Source organism: Neopsephotus bourkii, unplaced genomic scaffold (assembly GCF_033783945.1).
Source record: "Neopsephotus bourkii isolate Nb327-2 ecotype Australia unplaced genomic scaffold, CSIRO-AGI_Nbou_v1 NB_168, whole genome shotgun sequence".
In the NCBI taxonomy this organism is placed as follows: Eukaryota; Metazoa; Chordata; class Aves; order Psittaciformes; family Psittacidae; genus Neopsephotus; species Neopsephotus bourkii.
In genome coordinates, this window is record NW_026900684.1 from 18,958,969 (window position 1) to 18,978,036 (window position 19,068).

At 42.4% G+C, this 19,068-nt stretch overlaps 1 protein-coding gene across 3 annotated transcripts in view; it reads right to left on the minus strand.

Moving 5' to 3' along the window:
- Window positions 1–19,068, minus strand: part of GPRIN3 (GPRIN family member 3) — a 35,916-nt gene that overhangs the window by 11,646 nt on the left and 5,202 nt on the right. Inside the window, exon 1 of one of the 3 annotated variants that reach the window (XM_061374692.1) lies at window positions 8,330–8,523. The exons of the other annotated variants lie outside the window; for them this stretch is intronic. The gene's annotated coding sequence lies outside the window, so the exon portion shown is untranslated. Of the gene's footprint in view, window positions 1–8,329; window positions 8,524–19,068 lie in introns of those variants that run through there. 3 annotated transcript variants of the gene reach the window in all.

Sequence of the window (19,068 nt, forward strand, 5' to 3'; positions counted from 1 at the left end):
TCTACACCAACACAGTTCACCTTCACCTTGTACTTTCAGACCAAATTAGTCTGCCTCTGCCTCATCTCAACTAGAACTTTTCTGGACTTTTGAAACAAGAAGTTTCTAACTTTGAGAAAGTCTATGTTTGGCTTATATGGTCTGGGAGAGTCCTTGTGTGGCCAGCAGACCTTCTTGGACTCCTGTCACTGAGTAGGTGCTTCTTTATGTGCTGTAAAAAAACAAAGAAATCCCTGAAACCCCAAACCTCGAGAAGTTTCCATTGCTGCCAATGTAAAGAAACTCCTATGCATTTTGGTAACATCAATTTGCCAGTAAAACAAGACTATACATTTTCCTCTTGCTGCTTATAAGCATGTCAACAAACCCAGAAAATCTTCACATTTAATAAATCCAAAAAATTCCCAGGAAATTCCAGAATAAGATTCTGCCTCCCATTCCCTCTTGAAAAATCTGCAGGAACACAAGTTAGACTGCCAGCCCCTCTACCTACCTTCAGCTTTAAAAAAGAATTTAATAACAATTAAAAAGCAGCTCCCAAACTAATCAAGCATCCCTTCCCCAAGTCCAGACTCACATCAGTATTTCATTCATTGAGCCCCCCGTTCTTGGAGCCCTCTCTTCATCCTTGTCTCTACAAATGGACAACCTGAATGTTTGCTCTTAACAGTTCTAATCTCAGCATATGATCTCTCAGATTATCACACAAATCATCATACATCATGTGGTAAGGACACAGATAAATATCTACTAAAGCAGGAATTCAGCTTCTTATTTCTTGACATGAGAAAAAGACATTAGCATGCTCTAACTCCTGTCAGACCACTGAATACATAGAGCACGAAGATCATTTCTTTAAAGATACAAATGCATTTGCAACCTTCCATTCTGTACCCAATGTTCTCCTCCCTTCCCCCAGTTCATTAAGTTGTACGTTCTGAAAACACTGCGACTTCCTCTTTTTAGTGTCAAAGGGTGTTTGTTTATTTGTGAATAATTTGCTTCATGGGTTATTTTCCCCTCATTATGTGTGGGACCGACTGGCACTACAAAATGAAGGGGAGCACAAAGCAAGGACATGTTCATTAAAATACAAACGAGGTTGTCCAAAGGGCAAGGTACAAGATACACAGCTTCCATCTTTCAGCATGGTTTGGGATGCTGCCAGGAGACAGACTCTTATGCTACAATCACAGGGAAGCAACAGGTGACAGGGAATGCCCATGGATACCTTGCCTTCACCCAAGAGATGGGGCTGTCATTTCAAGGAGAAAGTGCATGAAGTCACAATTCCACTTCTACACCTGGGGACCGCACATGTTATTGCAGACCATGCCTGCCAACACCAGAAGAAACCATGCCAGACATAGATAGGGCATGGACAGCATAAGCAACAAGCCCAACACCACAGGGCTACAGCACCCTCTGTGCAGATGTTATGCAAAGTGGGCAACTGTGTGCAGCACTTTTGACTGGCCTTTGCCTACTCAGTTAACAGAATGTCTGTAACGCTTCAGCAGATACTGCAAAATACCCATTTACTCCTTCATTATCCAGTGAACCAATATGACTTTACTCAGCCCAGATGGACAACAGACTATTGCTGGACTGCTTTTAATGCAACAAGGTGTTTTGTCCCCTTTTTTGCTATTCATCTTTACCTATCTCTTCTTGATGCTCTTCTGCTGACTTAAACTATAACTCGCCTTGACATTACTCATCAGCAGAGCCCATCATCATGTTATCTGAACACTTCTGTTGCGGCATCTGGGCTCAGCGCTAGCAGTTTATAGGCTTACTCAGTAGTATGACCATACCTGAAGCCTTGTTTGGCTCTATTACAACTGCCCCAGTGACATAAACCGGGTAAGATGTGATAGATATTATGTGTCTTACTTGTGCATTCACTATCATGTTCCCTTAAATGGCTGGTTGGTCCAGTCATACCCCTGTACAAGGAGTGTTAGAGAAGACAGCTCAGCTCAATGGGCTACAGAACAAATGCTGGAGAGGAAGCTGAGAATAAGCTGGCATGTTGCAGCCCCTGTAGGCAGCATCCATCCAGGCACCAAGGGTGACAGGAGGAATTTCCCAGGGACTGGAGACGACTAGGCAGTCTCATGCAGGTCAGGAGCTCCTGTGCTGGCTGCAATCCTGTCCAGGAGCAAATGAGTGCTTACAAGGACTTTTCATCTTACCCCATTATTTTCATTTTTCACTATACTGAAAGTTACATTGCTTGGCAAGTTCTTAATTCTAGGTGTCTGTATGTTTATTTGAAAAGGTTTTTAATTATTCTTAGTTTTTTGTTGTTTTTGTTTGTTTGTTTGTTTTGTTTTTATGTAAGGAAAATTGCTTCAGAAAAAAGTGAGATCTCTTTGAAGGCTCTGACCAGCCTGAAGTCCTAGGATACACACAGAAACATGGAACCTCTGTATACCCTTCCTGCTGTTGGCCATCAGGAATTTAGGGATTTTCTGAACCAAAGGACACATTTTGATCACTTTGAAATGGATGCGTATCTATTTATGAAACTCCTCTGCATATTTGGCTCATATGAAATGCTGTGGCAATGCGCACATAGAATTATAGAATCATAGAATAGTTAGGGTTGAAAAGGCCCTTAAGATCATCCAGTTCCAACCCCCCTGCCATGGGCAGGGAAACCTCACACTAGATCAGGTTGCTCAAAGTCACATCCAGCCTGGCCTCAAACACTGCCAGGGATGGAGTATTCACAACTTCCTTGGGCAGTCTATTCCAGTGCCTCACCACCCTCACAGTACGCATGCCCCATGAGAAAAGGGCGTTTATTTGTACAAGCCTGCTCACTGAAGTCTAGGACACTCATTTTAGTATTAAAGCAAACACCACCAAACAAAACCATAAGCCTTCCTAGAACCTATGCTAGGAGCACACGTGATGTGCTGCAATACTAAATAGCTGAAACTACCAACTGATCCACACTGAAACAGCCCCGAGGAAAACCCAGCTCCTGCCAGGCTTCGGGCACAGCCAGGCTCATCACTGGACCTTGCAGCACATCCTCCTGGATATTGGGGTACAGCCCCCAGTGCCTAGCAGGTCTACTTGCACAGGTGTTGTCACATTAAGGGGAGGGACACAATGCTGAAGAATGGAAAAATCAGAAAGGAAAATGGGAAACGAGTCCAAAAGATAAAACAGAGTTAGTACTTAAAAAAGGATGTCAGGCTCTGCTTCTCCCTGCTTTGTAGTGGTAATATACCAGGGAAAACTGGATGAAAAATCAAGGGCAAGATGCACCTTTTTTTTTTTTGTCAAAAAGAGGTAAGTGCCAAAGAGCCTGACAGCTACTGAAGATTCTTCTAGCAGTATTTTGCACAAGCTGAAGAAATACATGTCTGTGGTTGTCTATTCCCCTCATCTTGCACCTCTCTGACAGGTATAGGCTCTAACTCTGCAAAGTTCAGAGCACAGGAACTCCACTTTACAAGGACAAAGCTCATCTTAGCCTGCTGCCCACAATCTGCAGATGAGAAAATAGGTTAAGTCTGTCCTACCAAGTGGCTCAGTGGCCTCTAGGCCTAATACAAAGCAAAACAGTTTTGCATCTTCCTTCATTTCACTGAGCTTTTGACAAACCTTAAGTACACGCTTCCAAGAGGCCCCTGAAAATGATATAGTCTACTCAATTAGATGCCAAAACAATTCTGACGAATGTTAAAATCTAATATTCACAATATTTTCTCACTGCAGCATGCAGATAGCATTGCTGGGTTTTGCTTCTGCATGTAGCTCTTGCACATGTTCTCTTTAAACCTATGCTCTCAGCCTCCCTAACCTCTTGCTGAATTCCTGAGAGTTCAGAGAGTGCAGTGTCCTGCAGGCTGCAGAAAAGGCTCGCCAAAACTCGATCTGTCAAGCGCTTTCAGGCACTTAGCAGTGAGCACAAAGGATCATCTAGTTGTCATTTTGGTTCTGTAGTGTTTAGAAGCACGTAACAGTCACTCCATCCCTAGCATGACCTCAGGATTGACAGAAAAATCACTACTAAGCAGCTTTAGACTGGTACACAAGGACAGCACCCAGGCAGGGCTGAACCAGATTTGGGGTACACCTGTTCTCTAAGTTCAGGCCAAAGGGTGCAAGTCAGTGTAAGTCCATGGCTGCCCGGTTGCAGGACAATGCTGACAAGCTCATCTGACAAACTGGGCTTGTGAGCTTGAGCAGAACCTTGCTCCAACAGTTCAGAACTGCCCAGAGACACGTGTGTGCCCTTCAGCAGTTACCTAGACACACAGATGTGAGAATATCTGCAAACCACCTTTCAATAGGCAGGCCCATCACCATGGATGAGTAAAAACTGCAGTGACCAAGCCTGATTCAGCTCTACTGTCCTGCTATTCTGGCAGCAGAATAGTTACCCTTCAATTTAGATAGCCATCTAAAAGGAAGTACAACCGCTGCTCTGCTCTGAGGCAGCATGTCCCAGCCTGTGTTCCATCTGTTCCCTGTGGGCAGCACCCATCTCACCCCTGGCAGGAGACAAGCAGCAACTACAATGTCCAGCTCTGGTGCCTGTTCAGAGCCCTGATGGGAGCCTCTGCACTGTTAGCAATATATACCTTCTGCTTGCATGTAAACTTGACTCCTGGATGCACTTTGCTTTTAATTTCTGTCAGCAAATCATTGTATCAGAAGAGATCCTTTCCCACACCCTGATGCTTACAACTACCATGGTCACACCAGTGACATTCATTTGGAGGTTGCTCAGCACCAAAGCTGGTCTGGCTCTGCTGAAGAGGTCACTATCCTCTGGCCATGGCCAAAGGCAGCAGGCTGGCATGTGCTATGAAAGTGCTGCAAGAAGAGCTTGTTTCCATGGAAGTAAGGACCAAGTGGTTATGGATTTACACCCCAATTTTTGCAAAACTCTTCCAGGTTTCCAGAAGAAAAATGGGACTGCTTTGTGCTCCAACACTTTAAAGCACAGAAAAACAGTATTTAAAAATGGTAGAAAATTAGCCTTGAGAAGATTGCTAGACATAAAGAATATTCAAAATGAAGAATGAAAATCCTGATTTAAATACAGAACTGTGGCATCGTCTGTTGCCCTTGAAGTTCTGAGCCTTCAAAGCTCACCTCCTCAAAGATTAAAAGCCTTTTCTGGGGAAGCTGTGGTCCTCATGTAATTGCAGCCCCTAGAATGTCTCAAAAGAGCCCTGCGCATGGTCAGATCAGTGTAGTATGGGAAGAAACCACAGAAGGTGAACCCCAGCCTGAAGATGCATCACCCTTCACACACTGTCTCCTCTTCTGCCCCATGTCCCCATCCTGCCCCTCTGCTTTCCACTCAGCTCATGCTCCACTGCGCCCCCAGGTGTCCTCCCTGCCAGCAGAGAGGGGTCTTTGGGCTTCAAAGACATGATCTCTCCTTGCACTCCTCCTCCCCAGGTTACATCACCCTGTAAGAAGACTTGCTTCAGGAGGGTCTGCAGGTATGCAGAAGCCCCTGCTGAACACCAGGCTTGCTGCAGAACACCACCAAGAGCCTGCCAGTCTTCCTCCTCCAAGGTGAAAGGGATGGAGAAATGGCCTTATTGAAACAGCCAAATCAAACAACTACACTGAACGTCAGCCAGCTGTAACAGTTGCATAAGCTACAGCAACACTCCTATTTAATATCCTGGGCTACCCCAGAGGAGATGCGACACATGGATAAAACCCAGAGATACATATTTTGCTTAATTTCTTTTGTTTTAATTGCATGTTATTAAGTTTAGCCTCAATATTTATGAGCACATATTTTTAATTTCTGTATCTGACACTGGAAGCTGCTTTTAAGGAAACACAGCCTGACTTCAAGGGCAAACCACATTTCAGGAAGAGTGTCTGCGAGCACGCTCCCAACACAAGCACATGTGAGGAAACCAGGAACCTGCTGCCCACGTCAGGCAGGTGACTGTCTCCATTTCACATAGCTCACTCCCACATTGTTTTTCTTCAGCTCATTATTGAGTGATATTTGAGGGATGTGAACAGAGGGTCATATGGGCCTTTCAAAAACCACTTTCATGTTTGATGTTGAAAGCAACAGAATTACCCATCAATCAAATGGGAATTTAATTCCTTGTCTATCCTGATATCTTCTCCTGTCTGATATAAGCACAGTGAAATCCAACCCATCATTAATGCATTTCATGCAACTGAATGCATTTGGACTTTGACAGCTGACAAACAAAAGCCCTGTTTTCAGAGAGAGCAGTTTAACAGCCAACAATAAATACCTTTTTCGCACATAGCAATGCTAACGTGACTTCATTATATAGAGGAACGATCAACTTTAAGGGTGAAAGCATAACACTGAATAATGACTATGCAGTTCTTGCTTTCTCTGCTAAGACTCCCAGTCAACTAGCAGCAACCAGGATGGTAAGGTTCAGATGGATGCAGACATCCATCTGTTGCGAGCTAGACCAAGACCAAAACCACATTTCTTGTGTTTAGGAAAACATAACCACTGAAGAGTATGTGGGTCTTGGCAAGGGTGGCTCTATGGGACAAAGGATGTTGTCTATTTCTAACATGCTGTCAGAACCTTGAAGGCAAATTCCCTGAACTTCATGCTGATCTCCTTAAGAACATTCCCTCAATGCACTAAACTCAAACACTCATAATAACATGGCTTAAGCAGTCAAGTAGTGCTGGTATCACTAGATAATTAGGCCTGGTTTGCTGCCGAGTAACCTTATTATCCATGCCCACAGAAGTAAATTGCAGCAGCCCTTTCTTTTTTTAAACATCAATTTTGCGAGTAAGGAAATTTTGCCTCAGAAGAGCTGATAGCAGGAGGAACGTCTTTTTGCATAAGGTAAACCCCAAAGATAATGTTTAATTCCCACACACCATCTGAAAAAATAAAAGTTGTCCTCATATCATATTAGTTATCCTCATACCAGTATTAGAAAAGGGAATAGATCTTTACATAACAGGCACCTGGCAGAGGACATATCCATTGTTGTTTATAGGCATTATCCTAATGGAAAAGAACTACTCCAAATGGCATGTAATTAGAAAAGAAGGATGCAGAGCCTAACCAGTCATTACTGTAACAGAAATTTGCCATAGCGTGTGATTAACCTAAGAAAGGCACGATGACGATCTCACCATGTCTGCTCTTGCCTCCTGGCTATTAGAAACACAACTAATGTGAATAAAGAGGCTGGCAGCTGAAACAGTTATCACCGTGGCTTAAAAACCACACACAACAGAAACCACCTAAAAACCCACTTTAAAATATCTTGCCTTCTTCCTGCCGCCACCTCAGCAGTTGCTTCCTGTTTCTTCACATTCTCACTTCACTCCACTGCTGCCTGTCATTGTCAATGAGAGCAGTAAGAACAACAAAATCATCTCCTTAGTGAACTGCCTCCTGCTAAACACCTTCTCAAAAAACAAACAATGGAGGAGGCCGTGTGCGAGGCCACTTTTTGTGCGATGTGTTTGAGGCTCTGTGGGAAACCAAATGGCTGCAGGTTGGAAGCCTTCTTGTTCAGAGATAAAAATCGGAGCAATTCAGTGGTATCTTTACAACACCAGTAAATGCTCTCTCGAGGGCAATGACTCAAACCTGTACATCCAGCTAAGGACTCTAACCTGCTCACCTCAGTCAGGCGAGCTTATGATATGACTTCAGTGGGACCATTGCATGAAAAGCTGTCATCTCAGTCTCAGACTCTTCTTCTGCTTTGCTTGAGGCTAATATGCTTTATTTTGTCGAATGTTGACTCTGGTGGAATTGGACCAAATCAGAGACAGAACCTCATTTGTTATTGTTTTTTTAACTGACGAGATACTGCATGTGGGGCATGGGGAAAGCAGAATGCGCTAAACCAAGCAGGGACAGGGTAACACATCCTAAGCAGCACCCTGCAAAGCCAGGAAAAATAGCACTTGTCACGTCCTGCAGATAATCAGTGACACCATCATTCTTTATATCCAGAAATGATGGAACAGCCTAGCCATATATACAGCACTGCAGTCATGTGAGGGCTTTCAGCAACTTGACCCTATTGAAGGCAAATTCTCCACAGGAACATGCTGTAAAATGTTAAACCTATAAACTACAGCGTATCTTCTTCAGCCTCCACCTTGAGCTGAGAGGTGGTGTTGAAAGACACCTGCAAGAAACCTTCCAGATGACAGCAACCACCACTGTGGCAGATCTGATCAGATAAAATTAAGTAAATTGAGAGAAACTTACTGCTCTGGCTCTTAGCTTGAGAAAAAGGAGGAACTGGCACTGATACCAACTCAGTATTGGTAAAAATCAACACCCAAACCTTACCTCACTATCTTTGAGTACTGAAATTAACTAGCCAGAAAGCTCTTCAGGACGAAAAGACGCTCTTAAATCTTCTCCTTTCACAGCATAAATGTGCTTGAGCTACGAGACTGCAGTGCTTTCCCTGGGTGAAGAAGCTAACTCGGTTACCAAGTCTCTCTCTCAACACCTCTGCCTTCCTGCAGCAAAGAAAAACACCAACAGCTGTGCTGTACAACAGCTTATTTTAAGAACAACTCGTTATTTGCAGTCTATCCCACAGGTGTTTGATGGTAATAGCTTTTCAGAATTGCCCTTGCAGGCAGCCCGGGGGTGTAAAAATCTCTCATGCTAACAATCACAGGAACCATCCTCCCTCCTATTAGAATTGTCTCCCAACAATGGCTTATTCAGTGCATGTATTTTTATCCTTAGGTTCAATGTGCTTTTATTCTTCCAGTCCCAACAAGGGTGACGAAAGTACCCAACTGCCTTATACCATGTTTTAAATGTGGATTTGCACAGGAATAATGATATTCTCTGCTTCTAAATTCTTAAACATCACAATGCTCATAACACAAAATCTCATTCAGTCAGTGTCTGAGACTTGGTAAGCTCCATCTGTGTCAGAACCAAACTAAACCCAGAAATACTTCCTCAAACAGCAAATATTTAAGAGATAGTAATGCAAAAATCTGGAAAGCAGTTCAATCAAACATGCTGGAAGCAGAGACTCACCATGTCTTATTTTGTAAACCCATTCAAAGCTACTAATAATACTAGGAGTTAATTACTGGAGTCCTCATAAGCCAAAGCTCTCCCTGCTGCGATATGGCACAGCTGTACCCATACCCTGGACCTCTGCAAGTCCATGATGGCTAACACCAGCTAATGTGACATCTCCACTCCTGTCAAGGGCTAAGATCTTTCAGAGGCAGAGTTCAAGGTTTACACTGAGCCTAACTCTGGATATACCTATACTCCTCATTTCTCCTGCCTTTAAGCCAGGCATATTAACATTTCCGTTTATCAGGTGATTGAAGCAATGCACACTGTGATAGAGGTACTGCTAAAGGACATTAGCTTTGACTTGAATCACCTTCAGGATAATTACAAAGTTGGTTTATGACTATAATTAGCATTAAGTATAATGACAGCTCGAACAAGATACATCCCATCTGGGTTTAACAAAGCTTCAGTTTTACTGAAGCTGGCTGACTCAACCACCTAGCCAAGCCCAAATCAGACAGTTCATGGGCAGTGTGACTGCCAGTCACGGAGGCAGCTCTCCATCTAGCTAACCTTCATGTACGGTAAAGCTACAACCTTTGCCAGCTACATGCCATTGCTTCACGGTATGGAAGCAAAACATGCCCCAAGCATTCAAAAACTTGGAACACCTGGCAGCCCCAAGCAATTACGGAGTTTATCACCTAAAGCCCAGCTCCTCGCATCAGGCTGTGTTCCATTTACTCCTCTTTGGAGCAGTTTCAGCTCTCCTTGCTCAAGCTGCCAGCATATTTAACCTGCAAATCTTACCAGTAAGCTAAGGTCAGGCTGTACCTTCCTAGAGCACAGCTGCGAGTGAGCAGGGCTGTGCGACAGCTTTGTCCTTGTTTCTAAGTCAGCTGGAGTGGAAGCTGGCAGGGCATGAAAAAGGATCATTCACAGCTTAAGGCTTAATTACTGGACTCGCATTGAACATAGATGCCTCATGCACAGTGGCATATTGGAAGGGGCGACAAAACACACGGCAACCTTAGAGACAGTATGAAAATCCAGACAAGACAGTTTATTTCCAGACAGGAACTTCATGAAGATAAGCACTAGATACTTCAAACAGTCATCCGACAGCTGTGGGTGCATGGTAGGCTTCCTACCACAATTTATTTTTATTGACATCCTATTGATGGATGCAATTTTTATCACCATAAACTATGCATACATATATGATTGCAGACAGACATAAACAAGCACATAAAATTTTATAGATACTAACATAGTCATCTAGCCTAACCTGGGTGATTGAAGCTAAGCGCTGAAGTCAAAGAAGCCTGATTTTCTGGAAAGTGCTGAATAATCAGGAATACCAGTAAAGCAAGGGGCAGGCAAAGTTGCTCACTAGTTTTGAAAATAGTTCCTGTTTTTATCCAGGAAATGCCAGAAGACCCTAACATATTCTGTTATTTCACTGGATGCTACATGTGAACATAGGCACATTAGACATTCCAGCTCACACAGGCAGGGTATAGAGCAGAGGCAGGAACCAGAACTTCTCCTGCTTCTTCATTAGAAGCTAACACAGCTGAAGGTCAGAGAGAAAGCTATGCAGTCATAAGTGTCTAATGCCAGTGATTTAACTACAGAACACCCTTCTCCTACTTATCTACTACCAAAGTCTCTTTGCAATCATGAGCATAGGAATCTGGCTTTAGAGATCCACCTCTGAAACATTACCAAGAAATACATAAATTCTTGCTGGATTACTGCCATACAGCAAGTCCTGAATCTATAGAGGTGAAGCAGACTGGGACCTCTGTTGAAGCACAAGCTAGACAACCGAACAAGTGTGCAGAAAATGCTGCTGCCAGCATTTGTGAATTAAAACATACCCTAAGAACCCAAGCCCACAAAACCCCAAAAGCACCACCTAAAAGCTGAACAAGCAAAGGATGCTACTTACCCAGGAAGGCCATCTACCCAAGACGAGTACTTGCAACCACTGCAGATCTGTAAGTGTTCATACAAGGGTGGTAAGCACTTTTGGAAAAAGCTTTGTTAACGCTTTTGCCCTTCAGAAAGCTCAAGCATGGCACGGGATCGGATGGGGTATAAACATTTGACAACAGAGAATGTCCAGTGTGAACAGGGCAGCAGGCAGTGAGATACTGAGCAAGCAACTCTATTATGTTTTTTCCTTCTTACGTAAGCTGCTGGTTTTGCAGAGAGAAAGGCTGGCAATTTGGTCTGAATGGCCCTTCCTATAAACCTGTAGCCTGCATGCTTGAGCAAGTGAACTCAGAGCAGACAGAGAAGGAACAAAGAAGTATCTGGACAAAGAAGCAGACTGGGTCAGAAGATTAGTGAGTCGAGGCTAAAGAGCTAGGACACCAAAAGCAATTTATTGGGTGTTCCTCATATAACCATATTATCAGTAACTAAGGCCCCACTCCAGGAAACGCAGGTGAGGAACCTGCATCTTCTCCTTTATTTCTGCTCAGGTGCTCATCAGCATAGTCCAGTTAATTCTACAGCTTGATCCTCACTACCTCAGCTCTGTTCACGCTGCTTCCTCATCCATTTATTAACAACTCTAAACCACAAGCGTAGGCAGACACAGGAAAACTGTTTGGTTTGTTCTACTCCAAGTCAACAGGAGAAAAAACATTTTTGCAAATGCAAACTGCTACGGGAGGCGGTTTGAAAGAGACAGATGTTTCGTTAGCACTGCAGATGGTCTGGAAAATCCCCCATCGCCACCTCAAAACTCTCACCCTTTTCCTTTCCAGGAGGACAGAAAACATGTTCTTCCCCCATAGTGTGATCAGGCTGTGCCCTTTCTTTTAAGGGAAAAGCCACAACCCCTGGAAATTCATTAGCCTCCCCCGATCTTCTCTCTGGGCAGTATCTAGATGGTGCTGCTCAGCTGCTGGATTTCAAGGTTAGTGTGCCTCAGTTGTAAGTTTCTCCCCGAAAAATGGAGAATGAGGTGAAATGCTGATCCTGGGAACATCAGCCTTCTCCCACATGAACAACTTTATTCCATTTACGAGGCTGACCTATCTCCACAACTGCTGAAAGAATTCTGGCTGGGCAAAAAGTCAAGAGGTGAAGGGGAGAGCTGCTCTACCAGAGAAAAGAGGATGTGCAGGAAAAAGTAAGTTGCTTGGTCCATGTGACAGAGAAATCTGCTGGCCCTCTGCCTTGTGGAAGTAGGCTTGTACACTCTTCCAGCACTGATTCTCCATCTGTCTCTACTCCATGCTCCTTGCCAGACCATTTCACAGCTTCATACAGCTTAAGGCCAGGAAACTGTTCATAAGAAATGGACGGTTTTAAATCATGTTTTGCACCATGGTACAGCATCATTTTGAAAGGCAGTTTTAATACTGCTTAAATATCTGATGGTGACCATGTTCATACCTCTTGCTACCTCATGCTGCATGCTCAGCTTGAATGTCATAAGCATTGCTCTGTCTTTCTAAATCTCTGATGGATATTTTTTCCCATTTCCTGATCTTTTTCCTGTCATCAGTTAGGTCTCTTTCTTCAGTGGGTGACTAACAGCAAATACTATTAAAAAAGCTGCTGTCTGGCCATACAGAAAGTATCTTTCTGTATAGGGACATAAGGAGCAAAAAAAAGAAAGCAAATAGATTTAACTAAAAAAAAAAAGCCTATGTGCAAAAGAGAAAACCCATTTTCCCAAAGACTGTGCTCTTTTCAGTCACAAACAGGAAACCTTCTCTCAAGAAAGGCACAATTAGTCATTTAGCGCCTATGTCTGATAAACCATTTCAACAGTCAGCAGTAAACAATTTCAAATCAAGACTAGGTGACTACAGGAGACTTATGCCAGTTAACTTATGGTCATGGAGCTCATTTTAGGAGCCGATGGATGAAATTCCACATGCAATACATGAAGTCAGCCTTCAAGAGAGGGATGGAGAGATGAAAGAATATGGCATTAATTCAAGGTAATATATATTTTCATGTGCATTTCTTCTTCAAAGTGCTTTCCAAAACTAAGCTACTGGGTCCACCCCAAAAGTCATTTAACTGTGTCTTTAACTCCACTTTACAAAAGTGTAGAAAAAGCCACCTGCTAGAAAACAGGTACTTTTACGCTTCTGTTTCCTGTCCAGATGTGAGAAGTTGAATCATTAATCAGAAAAAGTGGTTCAAAGCAGCATCAGGAAGACTTCATTAAAGTGATCGGAAAACACCTTTCTGCAACCAGACAGAACTGAAAAGGTCACAAGACCTATTTGTTGTCTTTTTCTCTGCATATTTTCTACTGCTCTGGTCTTTCTTAAATCCAGTGACAGGAAGCTACTGCAACAAACCATTGCATAGAAAACTTCAGGCTTGAAACGTTATGCACAGCACACTGCACCTACACAAAGCACGATGGAGACAGGGTTTGGATTTGCAGAAGTCCTGGTACAATCACAATTGTAACCCTTGGGAGTTGATTATCATCATCCACTGTTCAGGGTCGCAACACAGACAGGAGTATTTCAGGACGGTCACTAAAGACTGTAGAGAACAAGGATTTCAAAGGGCATGCTACTGGCTGGCTTAAGTACCACAGCTAAATATTCTGTACATTCATCTCTACCTCATCCGCCCTGAATTCATTCTGAATCAGCTGCCTAAGATACAATGACTGAAAGGATGATGTTGTTTGGCTTCATGTCAGAATGGCAACTATGGCATTTGGAATAATTTCATATCAATTCAGTATCTCCAGCTAGATACCTCTGGTAAAAGGCCAGATTTATACCTCACATAAACTACAGCAACTCCATTAATGGGGTTTGCATCAAAGAAATTACAGCCTTTAACTGTGGGGTCAAATTTAACCAATCCAAATAAGGTGGGGTTTTTTTCTAAGCAGCATGTTAGCTGCTGACTGATGTGATTTTACAATAACAGGTGTGGCTCTGATTGCCACCTAGTTGAACTCATACAGTGGTTAAAGATTAATTTGATCGCTGAAGTTCAGTTATAAGTCACACTGAAAAGAAAGGTTTCAACAGACAAAAATACAAGACAAACTGAGGCTGAGTAGGGAGGATTCATTAATCACTTGAAGTCTGGCTCTGCTACTGGAGAAGCAACAACACATGGGTTGTCTTGGAGCATCCGTACAGATGGAACTGATGAGTAACAGCAAAACCACTTGTTACACAGCTCACTACTTGCTATTATAGTATTAGAAGTGTAATGTAATTGAAGCTTGATTTCTTGGTAGATACTTAAAACTATTATTAGCTTTGTCCTTCTTTTACTTTATTTTCCTCTAAAGCTCTTTGAGGAGCAGCTTAAACAGATATTGTGTAGGCTCTCTACCTGTCATCTGCATGTTTGGGTTGGCTGCTGATAGCAATGTCTGCTCACATTCCTGCAGGCACATTGATTTGGATATAGCAGACACATACAAATGACCTCCATGCAAGAACCCAGCTGAAAAAAAAACCTTCTGCTATCTTATTAATACATTCATTTTAACCCATCTCTTGTCAGGGAGCAAGTGTGCTCATTGTCCACCTCTTTGGCAAGCCTCCTGCCACCTTCCTGCCTCCTCCAGCATGGAAAATTGATATTCTAAAATAGGTCATTTTATTATGAAAATATGTTTTCCAAGCAATATTCCCCTGAGGCTCTTCATATTAAGAGCATCTTCTGAACTGGATTAATACTGTTCAGCTTTCCCCAGTATCAAACACACATGTTTCTATGATAACGGCCAAGCACGGGCCAGCTGAAAGGAACTCACAAAGGAGACCATTTGATACAAGAGTATTTCTGTGGAAAGTCTTCCAGGCTTTATGATAGGATATTATCTGATTTTGTTGCACTGTGGGTAGTGTAAAGCAGCCCTATGACTTGAGGTTTGAATTGTTCTCTTTAAATTGACGTGTTCACTGAACCCAAACAGGAGGTAAAGACCCCTCTCCTCACAAAAGGGAAGACCATCTCTCTGTTCATTTCTATGCCTGCTATATGCAGGATGAAACTGCTTGTCCCTTCTATTTCTTAGTCATCGAGCTAATCAAGACTTAAACAATCAATAAAAGCTGGATTAATTCCTAAGTGCCACAAGAAGCTAAATTAATGAAGTTCATCTTTCTGTAGTACTCATTTTTTAAAACTTCTCTCTGCACCTCCTGATAGAGCTTTGCTTGATTTCTCAGGAAATTAATGAACAGCTTTTATTCCTCAGGCATAGTCTGCAGTGCATCCTTATGCATTTCCAGCATCGTTAGCACATGGCCAAAACTGCAGGCTGAATTTAGCCCCATGAACCCTATGTTGTCAGGCATGAGACAAACAGCAGAAATTCTGCACAGTCCTAATGTGAAATCACCACGTTCAGGTGAAGTTACCTGCACACCAGTGACTTCACATGGTTCTTCCAAGTCTTTTCAGCCCTAGGCTGATGTAGGTGAAAGCACACTTGCAATTAGTAGTGCTTACACTTATGGTATGAGCAGGTTTGTTTGAAGGACTGGAGAGCAGGCAGGGTCCCAAAAACCTGGTCACTTTATTCTGCCATACCATAGGCTGGGATGAGCCTTCAAAATACCACCCTTTCTACAAAAATGCCTTTGGTGCTGCAACTAATAATTGTCAAGTGTTAGTTACCACAGCTGTGTTTGTGATTGGGATAGCTGTCCCCACAGACTGGATGGAAATGGGCCCATTATTTTTCCAAGTACTGAAAAAGGGGATGTTGCAAGGCTACTCCTTAGCTTGGGCAGAAATCTGGGTTCCTATAAACCTATGCAGACCTTCATAGCCTGTTTACCAGCTTTTAACAGCTACTCCCTAATTATTAACCTCAAGGGGAGGATTAACATTTTCTTCTAATAAATATGGAGATGCAATAGTATGATGCAGTGCTATAAAAGGTTCAGCACTTGTGAAACACCAGCCTTTTTGGATGGAATAATTCTGTCATCTTGTTTTCATACAGCTCTTCTCAGAGTATCATCTTTCTGACAAATAGTTTATCATGTTACTTCTACCTACACCCCCCACTATGCTTATATCTTAGCATTATCCTAATGACTCATCTCTAAAGCTAAGCATTTCAATTGTGTTAAGTTTCAACTGTGTGAAACTGATGCTTCAGAGGAAGGAGAGTGACATTAGTGATGGTGACCCTTTAGTTTAAATACTAAGGGCTGATTATCCGTCAGCATTTTCTAGCCTAAGGTCTAGCTAATTCAACAGTCAGACTGCTTCTATGAGAGCTGAGCTGGGAAGATTTATAGGACTTTCTCCTTTCTGAAGTCTAGACCTGGTGATACCTGGTTCATCCTCCAATGCCCAAAAGCATCTAGAAGCTGCTCTGAACTGTAGCTCCAGTAGTCTAAGAAAATGGTAATTTGCTAAAATGCAACAGTGACCTGTCCAATCATCATCTTTGCTAGATTTTCTATCTAGTTTTTTACACTAACTTTCCAGATTCACTCTGCTCTTTGACCCTGCTTTTAGAAATACTCCACAGTCAGAGGCCCTACAGAAAGGGAGGGACCATTCTCTGGGCACTCGGCCTGGACACTACTCTTTAGACTAAGATTCCACCAGCAACACACCAGAGATAAAGTACCAGTCCTTGGACTTCAAAATGTTTCAAAGTTTCTTTACTAAGGCAAAATGCTTGCCCAAGAGTAGAAAAATCACTTTCAATCAGTCTGGCTTTACGTTAATGGACTCTGCTCACCCCTAAGCTGACAAAGACAACGTTTCCCTCATACCAGAGAAACCACACTCCAACACTACCCTCTACCAACAGAAACACTCATCTCTTCCCAAGACCAAGTAAAATCAGATTAGTAACCAGTCTACTGTTCTTTTCCTTTCCTGTTCTGCTCAGAAAAGGAAAATCCATCCATCTGAATCTTATGCTCAACCACATAACTAGTTTTATTTGTTTTACCCAAGCATTAATGAATTGACTCTTGTTTATGCAAAGTTAAGGTAACATGAGATCCTTTATTATCCCATGTTGGAAATTCCCACTGTTTCCACCAAAACCTTGACTGGCTTTCTCAAATTTCTAGTGATGTTTCCATGGAGCAGCAGGTCTAGCCTTGCATGTGAAAAGGGGACCTGGAGCCACAGGAAAATTTCTGAATTAAATCTTCAGGCTTCACTGTCATTATTGAGAAGCCATTGCTTTTTATAGTATCCTTTTAAGATTAGTCATAATGTATCATAGTATTCACATCCTCTATTTGAATGTGTTGTCTTTTTGTATGAAGAGCAGTAAAATAATTACACAGCATCTTGTTTCATTTTGCCTTGTATTTTTTACTTCCCTTTTGAAAACTAAGCTTTTTTCTTTTTTGCACAATAGAGTCATTGCAAAAGAGAATTCCACCACTAGAATACAATCTGTGGTCCCAATCACAGCAATCAATATTTCCCCAAAGGAAAAAGAAAATGACATAAGCATATGGAAAGCCATCCTGTTCTACAGGATGAAACGCTAAGTGGTGGTAATTGCATGATGATTGTGAAGAGCTAACAGCATTAATTGCTATCACTGAGCTACAGCAGACTCTCAAGATACAGGTGTAACAGAGAACTCAAGCAAACACTGATTACTTTTCCAGACTTTTAGAAACACCTGGTCCATTTAGCAGAAAAAAAGGTCAAAAAAAAAAAAAAAAAGGACAAATAAGATCTGCCTTTTCGAATCTGAATGTTGGTCATTACTTTCTGCCTCCGATTGGTATATTCTTTTTCAGACAAATACAGATTCTTCTCAAGCAACCTTTCCTACACTAGTAAAACATATAGTAGCTAACTGAACTACTGAGGTAGCTCTGTTAGCTCTTGCCAAACTTAGCTAGACTACCAACCCTTCAGGAAACACTGCTCTTTCCCTCCCATGTGTGTGCATTAAGGTATAGGAGCAGGAAATGAGAGTGTGTACATTATTACAATGTAACCACAATCTGTCCATACACAGTATGAATGATTTTAAACTTCACAATGCTGCTGCTTCTTGGATCTGAAGTTCACCTGTCTAGCAATGTCCTTCATATCTATTTTATCATAGTTGTATTTATTTCCTTACTAGTGACTGTGAGAGATTGCCTGAGAGAGGAAATGAGAAACACCTCCTAATGCACTCCCTCAGCAAACGATTTTCATCTCCAAAGACAGACAACAGTGATGTAACTTAGCTTAGAAAATTACTTGTTACAAGATGCCAAGTGACACAAGCTTTGACTCTCAGCTCAGAGACAGTCTCGACTATGTTAGATACAGGTAATAACAGTGTGTAAAGATGCTAATAGCACAGATACTAATAATCCAACAAAGCATTGGGGTGTCTGATCGTGTCCCCCTTGATTAACTTCTCTTTGTCCTTCTAAGAGAACTACTTTCAGAGGGGGGAAAGCAGGCAAGGAAGTGAACAAACCCAACTGTTATTACCATGTTTTACTAATGTATAATAAATATAGTTAAATGAAAGTAATGGGTGTTGCTAACTGCTACAGGCACAGATCCAATAGATACTGACTCTTGTTCCCAGATCATTAAAAAACACCCCAAAAACCAAAATAACAGGATGTCCGTGGATGTCTGTTTGATATTGGCTGTGGTAACAGCTTCCATACCTGCCACTAAGTTTTGTAACACAGGATCTTGGAGTTAAAGATGTGGGGAGAAAAAGTAGAACTCAAGCTGTCCTCTGTGGACACACCTGTAGCACCCTGATAGAAGCTTTTACAGCAATTCACTATAATATTGTAACCAATCTTCCCCCCACTTGTTTTCCTCACGTACGTGTATCCACTGCTGACAGAGTGGGATAAAACTGCGTTACACTGGCTCTTAATTGTTACTCCTTTGGTGCCCACCTTTCCCTCCACCTCTCTTCCCTACACCCTGCATGAAGCTGCAAATGGTGGTGGTGTGGTTTTTCTCCCATCTACTCAGTGTGCAGACACCTCTGCCCTTTTGGGTCTGCAGCCAATTTACAAACACAAACTCTGATCCATCAACACAAAGAAACA